This window comes from Hyperolius riggenbachi, chromosome 2 (genome assembly GCF_040937935.1).
Source record: "Hyperolius riggenbachi isolate aHypRig1 chromosome 2, aHypRig1.pri, whole genome shotgun sequence".
Classification (NCBI taxonomy): Eukaryota; Metazoa; Chordata; class Amphibia; order Anura; family Hyperoliidae; genus Hyperolius; species Hyperolius riggenbachi.
The window spans coordinates 187,064,016-187,076,768 of record NC_090647.1 but is presented as its reverse complement, the minus strand read 5'-3'; positions in this window follow the sequence as shown (position 1 = coordinate 187,076,768).

Here is a 12,753-nt window from a genome sequence, read left to right as displayed (position 1 = left end):
GTGATTTATTGCCCAGAAATAGCCCTGCAAAGTTCCACAACTTTGCAAGTCGTAGATTTTGCTGCCCGGTCGAGGCAGAGCTGTGCACAGTAGCTCTGGCTCCTCTCCAGTCAATCTCTGCCGATCTCCGCCTCTCCCGGCCCCTCTCAGTGATAGAAGACTGAGAGGGAAGTGGAGAGCCAGGGAATTTAATGCTGAAGAGGACTTTATAAGAAAATAAGGTTAAAAAAAAGACTTCAGTGTCTCTTTAACCAGCCTGGCGTTCTATTAAGAGGCTGGCGACCAGACGTGTTTTTTTTGTATAAAAAAAAAACTATTCCATGTAGCCAACTGAAAGTTGGCTGCATGAAAGCCCACTAGAGGGCGCTCCGAATGCGTGCTTCTGATCGCCTCCGGCGATCAGAAGTAACAAGAAAGGCCGCGATGAGCAGCCCTTCTTGTTATGCTTTCCTCGTCGCCATGGCGATGAGTGGAGTGACGTCATGGACGTCGGCTGACGTCAGCCGCCTCCGATCCAGCCCTTAGCGCTGGCCGGAACTGTTTGGTCCAGCTGCGCTGGGCTTGAGCGGCTAGGGGGTCCCTCTTTCGCCACTGCACGCGGCGGATCGCCGCGCTGCGGTGGCGATCAGGTAGCACATGCGGCTGGCAAAGTGCCGGCTGCGTGTGCTACTTTTTATTTCATTAAAATCGGCCCAGCAGGGCCTGAGCGGCAGCCTCCGGCGGTACTGTCTGAGCTGAGCTCGTCCATATCGCCCAGCTGGTTAAATACAGAGTCTACTTACGTTTTAAAAACTTAGTGTTAGTTACAGGAATTATATATGCGTGTTCTCAAACAGTTTTTACTTTTGACGCACTCATATCGACCTTTTAATCATATTTTATTTACATGACTAAATGTCTAATAAATTCTGATTTATTTGGCGGCACAAAATGCCATTTTCTTTAAAATGTTTGTGGCTTTATGCTTTACATTCAGAGTTGTCTCTCTTAACACAATTGGGTTTATTCAAAGAGTATTTCTCTTGAATCACTTCACTTTTCTTATTTTTCACCTCAACTATAAGGAGAGGTATTTCATGAGATACATCGAAAAGGAGAGAGTAGATCATGAGTCCAGTCAGATTAGGCAAGGTAGATCATAAGTGAACCCAGATATGGTGAGGTAAATCATGAGTCAGGCCAGAAAAGGTAGGGTTAATCAAGAGACAAGTCAGATAAGGTATAGTAAATCATGAGTCAGGTAAGGTAAAGCATGAGTCATGCCAGGTACGGTGTGGTAAATCCATGAGTCATGCCAGAAAATGTAAGGTAAATCATGAGTCGAGCCAGATAAGGTAAAAGTAAGTCATGAGTCAAGTCAGGTAGGGTAAATCATGAGTCAAGTCAGGCAAGGGAAGCTTGAGTCAGGCCAGATATGCTGAGGTACATCATGCGTCAGGTGAGATGAAGGGAGGTAAATCGTGTAAGTCCAGATAGGGTGAGATAAATCATGAGGCAGGCCAGATAAGGGGCCTGGCCTGATACACAATGCATCAGTTAAATTGCCGTGGGTAGGAACTAATGGCAGTTGGGCTGTGCATATTGACCTGTTAGCGAAACATATGTTAATGGGAGGTAAAGACTAACCAGCAAGCTCATGGTGAACCAGAACTAATTGGAGTGTGTAACGGGCTACAATGGTCCTAAAAGCCCCCTTACTAAAATGCTATGGAAAACAAAAGTTTTGTTTCTTAAAACAGAAAGTATTTACGATAATTCAGGTTGGAGTGAGCTTGAGATGTCTCCCAGTGCAAACTTTTGTTTTCCATAGCATTTTAGTATTTTGGCATTTCCCTATGACTGAAGCCAGTCCTGATGTCATTTCCTCCCTCACTTTTCCTTTCCTAAAATCTGCACGTTCGTAGCTAGCTTAATTTGTAAACATATGTGAGCACAGCATAGATCAGATTTCAGCAGCTCACTGAACTGCCCTCAGCCAAATCAGTGAGAAGCAGGAATGTGGGCGGGATGATGACAAGCTTCCTTCTCGTTGCCAATGGCAAAAATAGAGCCAGGCTGACTGAGAGAAAATTTCTTACAGCAGAAACATTTCTGAATAGATTGGAGTGCTTGCAATGCAGGGTTAGGTTGCATATTAAGCACAGAGCAGTGGGTAAATGGAATTTGATTTTGTGGCTGCCAATCCCTCTTTAACTATAAAATGAACTTTGGCTGGAGTTGCACTTTAACTTTGCCCAATGCAGCTTGGGTACACTTTTAAATAAAGCCTTTATTATGTGCAGTATGTGAGAGTGCTCGTTAAAGTGAGCAAACCTTTCAAACTCCAGTTTCTTTTTACTTTTTATTTCTGTATATTTGTGCTTAAAAAGGTTCACAGTACATGCAGAATGGCCTAGTTCTAGCATGTACTAAAAGCTGTGGTCTTGTATGTGAGTGCCAGAAACATCTTTCAAGAGCCGTTACACAGTTGCTTTTCTGTACGTAATGACTGACTGCACGGTATCCTCTAGCACTCCTGCGTGCAAACCTGAGTTTTTGGCATTACTTGCTTCCTTAAAAATTAAAGCTTTCATTTGAAATGGACTGGCTGGCTCTCGAATTCTACATTAGTTTTTCCACACCATTCTGCCTATTTGACCGGAGGTGGGAATATGTACAGTCTCCATGCAGGGTTGTCTTGAAGCCACACGCTGGGAAAGCTTTCCTATTTATGTCTAATTGGTATTTTAAAAATGTAGCTCCACTTTTGTGGAAAAGAAAATAATTCCCTTCAGGACAAGTATATGCATTGCAAAATTTCAACAGACATTCCAAACATTAAATATGCTTCCTTAGCTCTCGCTCACTATCCACTGCCTCACTAAGGCCTCTTTTAGACGGGCAGCTGAAACTGGTGAATTCACCACCATTCAGCTGCGCCCATCCACCGACCAGTCACTTGCTAGCACTCGGCACAGGCGGTGGACAGGTGGTCCTCCATGTAGTTGCATCTAAGCACAGCGGTTGCCGTGTTCAGATGCAACATGAGACCTAGGCCCTGGATACCTGAAGGATTTGTTGCAAATGTGTCACACCACTCGCAACTTCAGATCAAAAGGCTCCAATAACTTGATCACGTCCAGAGTCCAACTAAAATTGTTCGTAGCCAGGGCTTTCTGTCATGGTGCCCCTAGCCTGTGGAATGACTTGCCAAACTTAAGACCGCTCCAACCCTGGACACGTTTTTATCAAAACTGAAAAGCAACCTGTTTAGTCTGGCATTGATGATCACATAACTTTTTCCAGTGTATACATCACTATGTACTGATCTGAGACAAGCTTATGCTCTTTGGGTCCTACGCGCTTTTTTTTTTTTTTTTCCGCTGGGCAACACCGCCGCATGTCAAATGTGACACGTGTGGCATAAACAAACACCCAAACGCTGCCATTCAGCTGCATGTAATGGCACATATACACAGAAAAGTCCAATATAAAGGGTTTTTTTTGGGGAACAGTATCACTCTGTTATTTCTTCAAATCACAAGTTTCCTGGTTGAGGATACAAGATGTAGACAATATTCAGAGATCCAGTTCACAAACAAGACTGCCTGACACGTGTTTCACGTGAAACATATTGTGAACATATGTATTTTGTACTATTGTGAACATATGTACTTTGTACACTATACGTGAACATATGTATTTTGTACTATTGTGAACATATGTACTTTGTACACTATACGGTTCGCTCCGGGCTTGCACTTCGCACTTTACTCCAAACCGGTTTCCTTTTTTATGCCCAATTTCTTTTATATTTGATTCTTACTGTTCCATTCCCCTTATTCCCCCCCCCCCTCTTTTATTTCCCCCACCCCCCCAATGAAATTTAAACTTGTTTTGACACATTGAACCGCAAGAAAACACATTAAAATGCATTTTAAAAAATGCTTGAAAGATGCATGCGTTTTTAAAAACGAAGCAGTGGGTTCAGGCCCTTGAAGTTTAGGTGGGTGCAGTGTCACTGGGTAGGTATGAATGAGAATGTTAAGGTTTGGATCCTGGGGCAAGGCTGCATATCCTGCCAAACAGTCGGTTATGATTGGCTCTTGGCAAAACAGTATTGGTTATGAAAAAGAAAGTCTAGAGGTTTAGGAGCACTTTTGCGGTCTGGCGTTTGTGGATAGCATTTTTGCCTCTCAGCAGCACACAGGTGCATTGATCATGTTAAAATTGATTTAAAGGACAACTGAAGCGAGCGGTATGGAGGCTGCTATAATTATTACCTTTTAAACAATACCAGTTGCCTGGCTGTCCTACTGATACTTTTTAGCCATAGACCCTGAACAAGCATGCAGCATATCAGGTGTTTCTGACATTGTTGTCAGATTTGACAAGATTAGCTGCTTGCTTGTTTTAGGTGTGACTCACACACTAGACACTACTGCGGCCAAAGGGATCAGCAGGATGCCAGGTAACTGGTATTAAAAAAGAAATGCATATGTCTGCCTCCATATCCCTCTCACTTCAGTTGTCCTTTAAGTGTAAGATGTGGTAGATAATAAATGCCTAAAAGACAGAGCTGAAATTTCCCTCTATGTCATTTGGCATCTCTTAGGGCCTGAGCCCACTAACGCAGTTGTGCCCGCTTTTCAGCAACACATCAATGTTACAGATGCTGAAAAGCGGATACAACTGCGCATAACTGCGTTAGTGGGCTCAGGCCCTTATAAATTTGCAGAACATCAACTGATACACATTGCACCTTACGCTGGTGAAGTCTCTAAACTGTAGAAATGTATAACTGATTCCATTTATAGAGTATCGTGGCACATTTCAGTTTCAAGCTCATGGGCTGTGCAAAATTCCTATGTCTCATGCTGACTTTACATCGACAGCAGCTGGGAGCCAATATTAATGCACTAAACTGTGCCAAATGGTCAATAAGTGGCCTTTTGCCCACACCAGCCAGTTGTAATGTAACCAAGGAAAATGAAGTGAAAGAAGTAACCTTTCCTGATATCACTGCCAGACTCTGAGATATAAGAAGTTCAGCATCATGTACATTGGTTATCTTATAAATGTGCTCCAAAGGAAAATGTAAAGTGTTTAGGCAGATTGGTTTTGTTTATTGTATCTGTTAAAAAAAAGACATATGGAGGCTGCCATATTTATTCCCTTTTGAGCAATACCAGTTGCCTGGCTGTCCTGTTAATCCTATACCCCTAATATTATTATTGTCAGGTCTGACAAGATTAGCTGCATGCTTGTTCCTGGTGTTCTTTAGACACTACTGCAGCCAAATAGATCAGCAGGACTGCCAGGCAACTGGAATTGTTTAAAATGAAATAAATATGGCAGCCTCCATATTTTTCTCACTTCAGTTGTCCTTTAAGTGATAATCCGAAGCACCTTTCACTTGCACTTGAAACTGACATACAGTTAGTTCTTCAGTCATGTTCTTTTTTCATCAAAGCGCCAATGCTGGCAAATGGGGAATGTGTGCTTTATACAAACACCTGACCATGGCTCCACACTTTGGGGTTCACCACTATTAAAGTGACAATCTATCAGTTCCTTTAAATTTGTGATCATGTCACATTGCTTTTGTTTGTGGTGCCTGGCACAACATTTTTGTTCATTTTTAGGCCGCTTGCACACTACATGTGGTTCCGATTTGCGATTTTGACGCAAGTTTACGTGCGATTCCGATTTGCGCATCCAGTGAAAATCGGAATTGCAAATCGGATTTGCAGTGTGGAGGGGGCCTTAATGTGGCAGTTACCTTGGTGGTCTGAAAAAAATCAATAATTTCATAAAAAATTTCATTGTTCTGGTGAGGAACTTGCTTGCATTGAAATAATCGACCCCTTAGTGATTTGATTAGTAGGCCTTATTCGCTAAGAAGCTATCGTATATTCAGATTAGGCCTTTCTTATGCTGGGAATACACCATACTTTTTTTGGCATAAAGATGGCTTGATAGATAATTTCCGACATGTCCGACATTATTTTCGATCGTTTTTCTGATCGATTTCTCATAGAAGTGAATGGAAATAGATACGAAAAAAATAAGAGAATCAAGTGGGAAATCTACCGGAAAATTGAATCGAAAATCGATCGGCTGGAAAATCGACTGAAAAAACACATCGTGTGTACCCGGCATTAAACTTACAAAGACAGACCGTCAAACCAGCAGGTAGAATGCTAAAAAAAATTACCAAATCTTTGCGTAGAATATGTCAAATGTTCCTACTACGGTAATAAACTGCTGAGGAATAAAAACTACCATACTTTTGTGCTAAAGCAAATACATAAAGAAGCTATGAAAAAATACCTTAAAGACATTCTTAAAATAACATTGTGATGATGAGCAGTGTGAGGTAAAGTGTGATTTTTGGCTTAATATGAAATTTTCATACAGAAAGGTTTGAATTTGGTTGAGAGTTGACACAACAAACATTCAGTTCTTTGACATATTAAGGGCAAATTCACAGTGGGACGTTGCATTGTAATGCAACGTTAAAGTCGCAACGCAGCATTACAACGCAACGCCCAAGAAAGGTGGTAAAGTACAATAACGCTACGTTACCGAGGCATACAGTAGATACAGTGGAGCATACAGCCAATGAAAAGTATGTATCTGTTTAACGTCTGCGTTTAGAGGTAACTCACTGCAAGCAGTGAGTTACAATAATACAACATTTACAACATGACGTTAACATCGCACTATAAATGTCGCATAGTCTTAACATTACAGTACGTTACCCTGCGTTATAATGACTTTATAACACAGGACAATAACGTCACACTGTTAATATGCCTTTATGCATATTCTTTCTTCACCCATTTAAAATGTAGAAATGAGTCTAAAACCATTTTTAAAATAAGAATAACGGAATAAACAATGTAATCTAAAGGTGACCACACACCATACAATTTTTTTTAAATATCTGTTCAATTCAAGAATAGCAATCAATTTTTCTGACTGATTGTAACAATTAAAAAATCTGACTAATGTACCAAACACCTATGTTCAATTATTCCCCAATCATGAATAAAATAATTGAAAGATCAGAAAAAATTGATTGGTTGGAACTGTACATCAAGTAATTAACAATCCATCACACACCATACAATTTTGGATAAAGTTGGTCTAAAATTTCCAACATGTCCAATCTCCAAAAATCGGAAAACTGGAAATTCAATCGGATTTATCGATTGAAAACAAAGAAAAGCGCTCGATTTTTCGGGACAACCGATCAAAATTATTGAATTGGTGAAAAATTGGATATTTTAATTGTATGGTGTGTGGCCACCTTAAGGCCTCGTTCACACTTAATGCGCTGCCGCGCACATTTTGGCAGTGCACATGGTATGCGCCACACAAGGACTTCAGAAGTGCATAATCAGAATCACTTTATTTCGCCAAGAACAGCAAGAGCTGTAATCGGAATTGCTTGTGGTACACATGGCATAGGCATAATTGGTATAATACAGACAGACGCACAACACGTACACTTGAAAAGCAGTAGTCAGTTCGTATGGGCCATTCCACTGTTATTTCAAACACAGGTAAATAATAATGATAATAATAAGATGCAGGTAGTGGCCTCAAGTCAAATTTGATGAGCCCAGTCAGGCAGCTGCGGGAACCGGCTGACCAACCCAGCTAGAGTACGCTGGTATGCGGGCCAGATAGGGGGAGGTTGGAGTTCAGAAGCCGAACAGCTTGGGGGAAGAAGGTGTTCTTCCGCCTGGTGGTTTTGGAAGGTATAGCCCTATAACGACGGCCCAACGGGAGAAGCTTAAAGTAGTGGCTGCCAGGGTGAGCGGGGTCACGGGAGATCATGGTGGCCATCTTCATCATCCTATTTGAGTGGAGGAGATCGAGAGGTGGAAGAGGAGATCCGATGATCTTCTCCACGACCGTTATGACTCTCTGCAGTTTGTGTTTGTCGCTGGCCGTTGCACCAGCATACCAGACAATGACTGAGGAGCAGAGGATGGATTCTATGGTGGAGGTATAGAAACTGGTCAGCAGCTCCCTGGGCATGCCAAATCTCTTCAGTTGGCGCAGGAAGAACAGCCTCTGCTGAGATTTTGGTGGTATTCTGCTCCCACTTCAGATTGTTTGTTAGAGTCGTGCCGAGGAACCGCACAGATGTCACCCTAGAGACTTCGGTTCCCCCAATGAGGACAGGTGGGAGGGGGGGAGGGTTTCTCCTGAAGTCAGCGACTAGCTCGACAGTCTTTGCTGCGTTGAGGACTAGGTTGTTGTCCTTGCACCAGTTAATGCATAGACAGCATTTCTGACGTTCAGACGATATGGGCTGCACAGCTGTTTGATGCTGTATATCGCACTGCTGCACGCATTTTCGGCAAAATGTAGAGGTGATCCCATTCACTAGAATGAATGGGATCAGCAGCGCATGGCTGTAGAGATGGCGTGCGTTTCATTCTGAACGCACGGCTATCTGCGTTGCCTAATGTAAACGAGGACTTAATGAATGATAAACCAAATCTCTGTGGGGGTTGGGCTGTAAATAATATTTACTGCTATACATTTACAGACTACTTTTTTTCCCCCACACCTCTCTGATTTGAACAGCTTCAACCACTTGACTTGTTAGTGAAAAGAATAGCAGACTCTTGCAAATAACACAGGAATGCGTTGAAGCCATTTGTGTCAGTGTTGATGTGCCTCACTCGAAACAAATAGCCTGCTTTCAGGATATGTCTGTTCTGGAAAATTACCTTCCACTGAGGTCAAAATCTTGCCACTGCCAAGTTTCCCACCAGAAGTCTAGGAAATTATTTACCTGGCTTATTAACAAACCATCGTTTCCTGTTCAGAACATTTGTCTCAAGTCTTAAAGCAGACACGCAAAAAACCGAAAGGTCAGCGAGTGCACAGGCTTACGCCTCAACCTCTGAACGTATTGTGAACTGTACGTTGCATCTGGATAGCATTCCGGCCAGGAAAAACAACTTTCAGTGCGTACATATTTCCAGAATAGGAATTCTTTGGGCTCCTATGTAGTAGCTGTGGGGCTGAAAGCTTTTCAGCTGAAGTTTTTTTGCATTATGTGATGAGGAGAGCATTATAATATACTTGTGTGAATGCCCTGGCTTTCCACCAAGGAAGATATAGTAATCATCTTGCAATTATTTTAAAGTGAACCTGAGGTAAGAGTGATATGGAGGCTGCTATATTTATTTCTTTTTAAATAATACCAGTTGCCTGGCAGTCCTGATCCTGTGTCGCTAATATTTTAGCAATAAACTCTGAACAAGCATGCAGTAGATCATGTACTCTGACTCAGCTGACTGAGGTTTTACTGGATTAGTCATATGCTTGTTACAGGGTTTTGACACAATTCATACCAGCAGATCAGGGCTGCCAAGCAACTGGCATTGTTTACAAGGAAATAAATATGGCAGCCTCCATATATCTCTCACCTCAAGTTCCCTTTAAAGCTTTATTACAGATAAAACAACACTAAGGCCTGGTGCACACCAAAAACCGCTATCAGATCCGCAAAATGCTAGCAGATTTTGAAACGCTTTTTCTTATTTTTCTGTAGCGTTTCAGCTAGCATTTTGCGGTTTTGGGAAGAGTTTTTGGTGTAGTAGATTTCATGTATTGTTACAGTAAAGCTGTTACTAAACAGCTACTGTAACAAAAAAACGCCTGGCAAACCGCTCTGAAGTGCTGTTTTTCAGAGCGGTTTGCGTTTTTCCTATACTTAACATTGAGGCAGAAACGCATCCGCAATCCAAAATCTGCAGCAGCCCGGGAGTATGCGTTTCTGCAAAACGCCTCCCGCTCTGGTGTGCACCAGCCCATTGAAATACATTACCCAAGCAGATCCGCACCCATGGCCGGATTTCTGGCAAGGCCACATAGGCCATGGCCTAAGGCAGGCATGCCCAACTCCAGTCCTCAAGGGCCAAGATCCTCACACATTTTTGGCACAGCTCAATTTTATTCATGGGACTGAATTAGGAAAGGTGTGGATCCCCAAGCAGAACACTTTTGCTATTTCTCTGTCCATCCTAAACTCTGGCATGGATATGGCCCTCGAGGGCTGGAGTTGGGCACCACTGGCCTAAGGCACCAGATAAACAAGGGGCGGCCTGCAGACAGAGGGCATTATTTGCAAGTGTCCAAACAAATGAAAGGGGTCAGGATAACTGCACTATTAGTACCAGCTAGCATCTGCCTGTGCAGTGCTCAGGCAGCTGCAGTCCGTTAACCAAACGTTTGTGAACAGTGTGTGACTCGCAAAAAGCCAGACCTTGTCCAATGACATAGCAGCAGCTGCAGGCAGTTACAGAAGGCCGGTTCTCACGTACTTGGTGTGGGGGATGAAAGGACCAGGGGCAGCACCAGCAAATAGTACAGAATACAGAAGGCAGCCTCTCACAGTACCCATTTCTTAATTATTGATTGGCCAGCGCTGTTACCCTGGAGGCAGCAGTGGGTACAGGACTCACTTTTACCTGTTGCTGACCCCACCCAATGTCCAATTGTGAGACACTTTTGACTATGTGTGTGTGTGGTGGAAGGCTCCCACCACACCCATCACCTGTAGATCGCTTGATTGACCAGTTCCCCGTGTGACGTGATTGATTCACTTCACGTTGCCATGGAGACCTCGGCACTAGCCGCAATATTGGACACCAGCCGCCCAAACATTTTTCGGTGTGTGTGTGTGTGGAGAGAGGTGGTTTGATACGGTTTTGGTTGGGGCGGCTGGTAATAGTCGGCCTTGGGCGGTAGGAAGTACAAATCCGGCCCTATCCGCACCCGCAAGCGGATCGCAAAACGCAGTCGAGCCGCTCTGGTGTGCACTAGGCCGAGGTGTGTATTTACAGCACTCAACTCTGACCAGTCGACTGAGGAATCCAGTCTCAATCCCTGCAGGAGATCGCAATTGTGAGCAATTTTCCCAAATTCAGATATGATAAGATACCCTTGTTAAAATAAAACAAGTGTCAGGACATAGAAAACAACAGAATTCTGATGAAGAGTCTAAAGGTGGCCATACACATATCAAGTTTTTGTATTGATATCTGACTGACTCGATCATCAGATCAAATCTAAAAATTGATACCGCAAATTATTTCCAATCAACCGATTTTTGGCCAAAATCGGTCGATTGCACAAGACAGAAAATTTCTGTTGATCGGTGGTGGATCAGGAGTTAGCTCAATTCGACCACCAAAGCTACTCTCACCTGTCCACTGTATGGTTTTGGTTTCTTCTCTCCTCCTCCGTGCCTCCAGGTAGTGTTGGGCGAACAGTGTTCGCCACTGTTCGGGTTCTGCAGAACATCACCCTGTTCGGGTGATGTTCGCGTTCGGCCGAACACCTGGTGGTGTTCGGCCAAACTGTTCGGGTTCGCCCGAACGGCTCATTGCCTGGCCGAACAGGGCCCCTGTTCGGCACGAACAGGGCCCTGTTCGCCCGAATACTGGCCCCCTATGGGGTCGCAGGCATAAGGGGGGAGCATGCCCCGATCGCGGGGGGGGTCGGAAATTCCCCCCACCCCCTCCGCTAGCGCTCCCCCCTCTGCCCGCTTCCCCATTCAAAAGTTAGGAAGTGAAACTGTACCTGTGCGGCCGGTAGTGGGTGACTGGCAGTGGGCGGCACTATGGAGAGACTGAGGAGGAGGAGGAGTCCGGAGAGTGACGCGTTGAGGGAGGCCGGGCAGTGGGCGGATCAGCAGTAGTACCGTACTACTGCTGATCCGCCCACTGCCCGGCCTCCCTCAACGCGTCACTCTCCGGACTCCTCCTCCTCAGTCTCTCCATAGTGCCGCCCACTGCCAGTCACCCACTACCGGCCGCACAGGTACAGTTTCACTTCCTAACTTTTGAATGGGGAAGCGGGCAGAGGGGGGAGCGCTAGCGGAGGGGGTGGGGGGAATTTCCGACCCCCCCCGCGATCGGGGCATGCTCCCCCCTTATGCCTGCGACCCCATAGGGCCCCCAAAAGCGGGATGTTCGGGGAGTTCGGGGTTCGGCCCGAACATGCCGAACATTGCGGCCATGTTCGGCGAACTTTCCCGAACCCGAACATCCAGGTGTTCGCCCAACACTACCTCCAGGCACCTGTATTATGTCATGAATGCTAGAGGCCAAGTATTAGAGGCCTCTAGTGGTCAAGTAAGGTGTATGCCAAAGTGCCCCTAGTGTTTGACATTTGTAACTATGTCTCGGGAGTGAAGAAGCAGTCGACAGGGAGAGAAGAGGTCAAGACCGCATGGTGGACAGGTGAAATTAAGCTACACCGCACGACCCAGATGGGGGGGGGGGGGGGGGGGCTGGGAGACCCGGCAGGCGAGCACAGTTTTTGAAAGATTTCATGCTGCAATTGATTGAAAATGTGCATGTAGTGTGTGGAAGGATTTGACCAGATAGAACCCTCTCTGATCAGATACAGTATCTGATCAGAGAGGCATCTATCTGTTGGCCATATCCACCAGTGTATGGCCACCTTAACACCTACTTAGTTTGTCCAACTCTGAAAAAAGGTGGCTTTTTATCTTTTTCAGTCATACCACTTTCCTGAAAGAGGTGTCTTTAACTCGCAGTATGGTACTATATGCAATATAACAATAAAATAAGCACTATCTGAAGTGTTGTAAACCAGCATCACATAAAACAGCAAAGAATTCTGAACCTAGATAACAGAACTTCCACATGTATCATCTCATTGTTATTGATGAGAACATCCCATTGAAGCTAATGTACAGTGCTTAGTGAAATA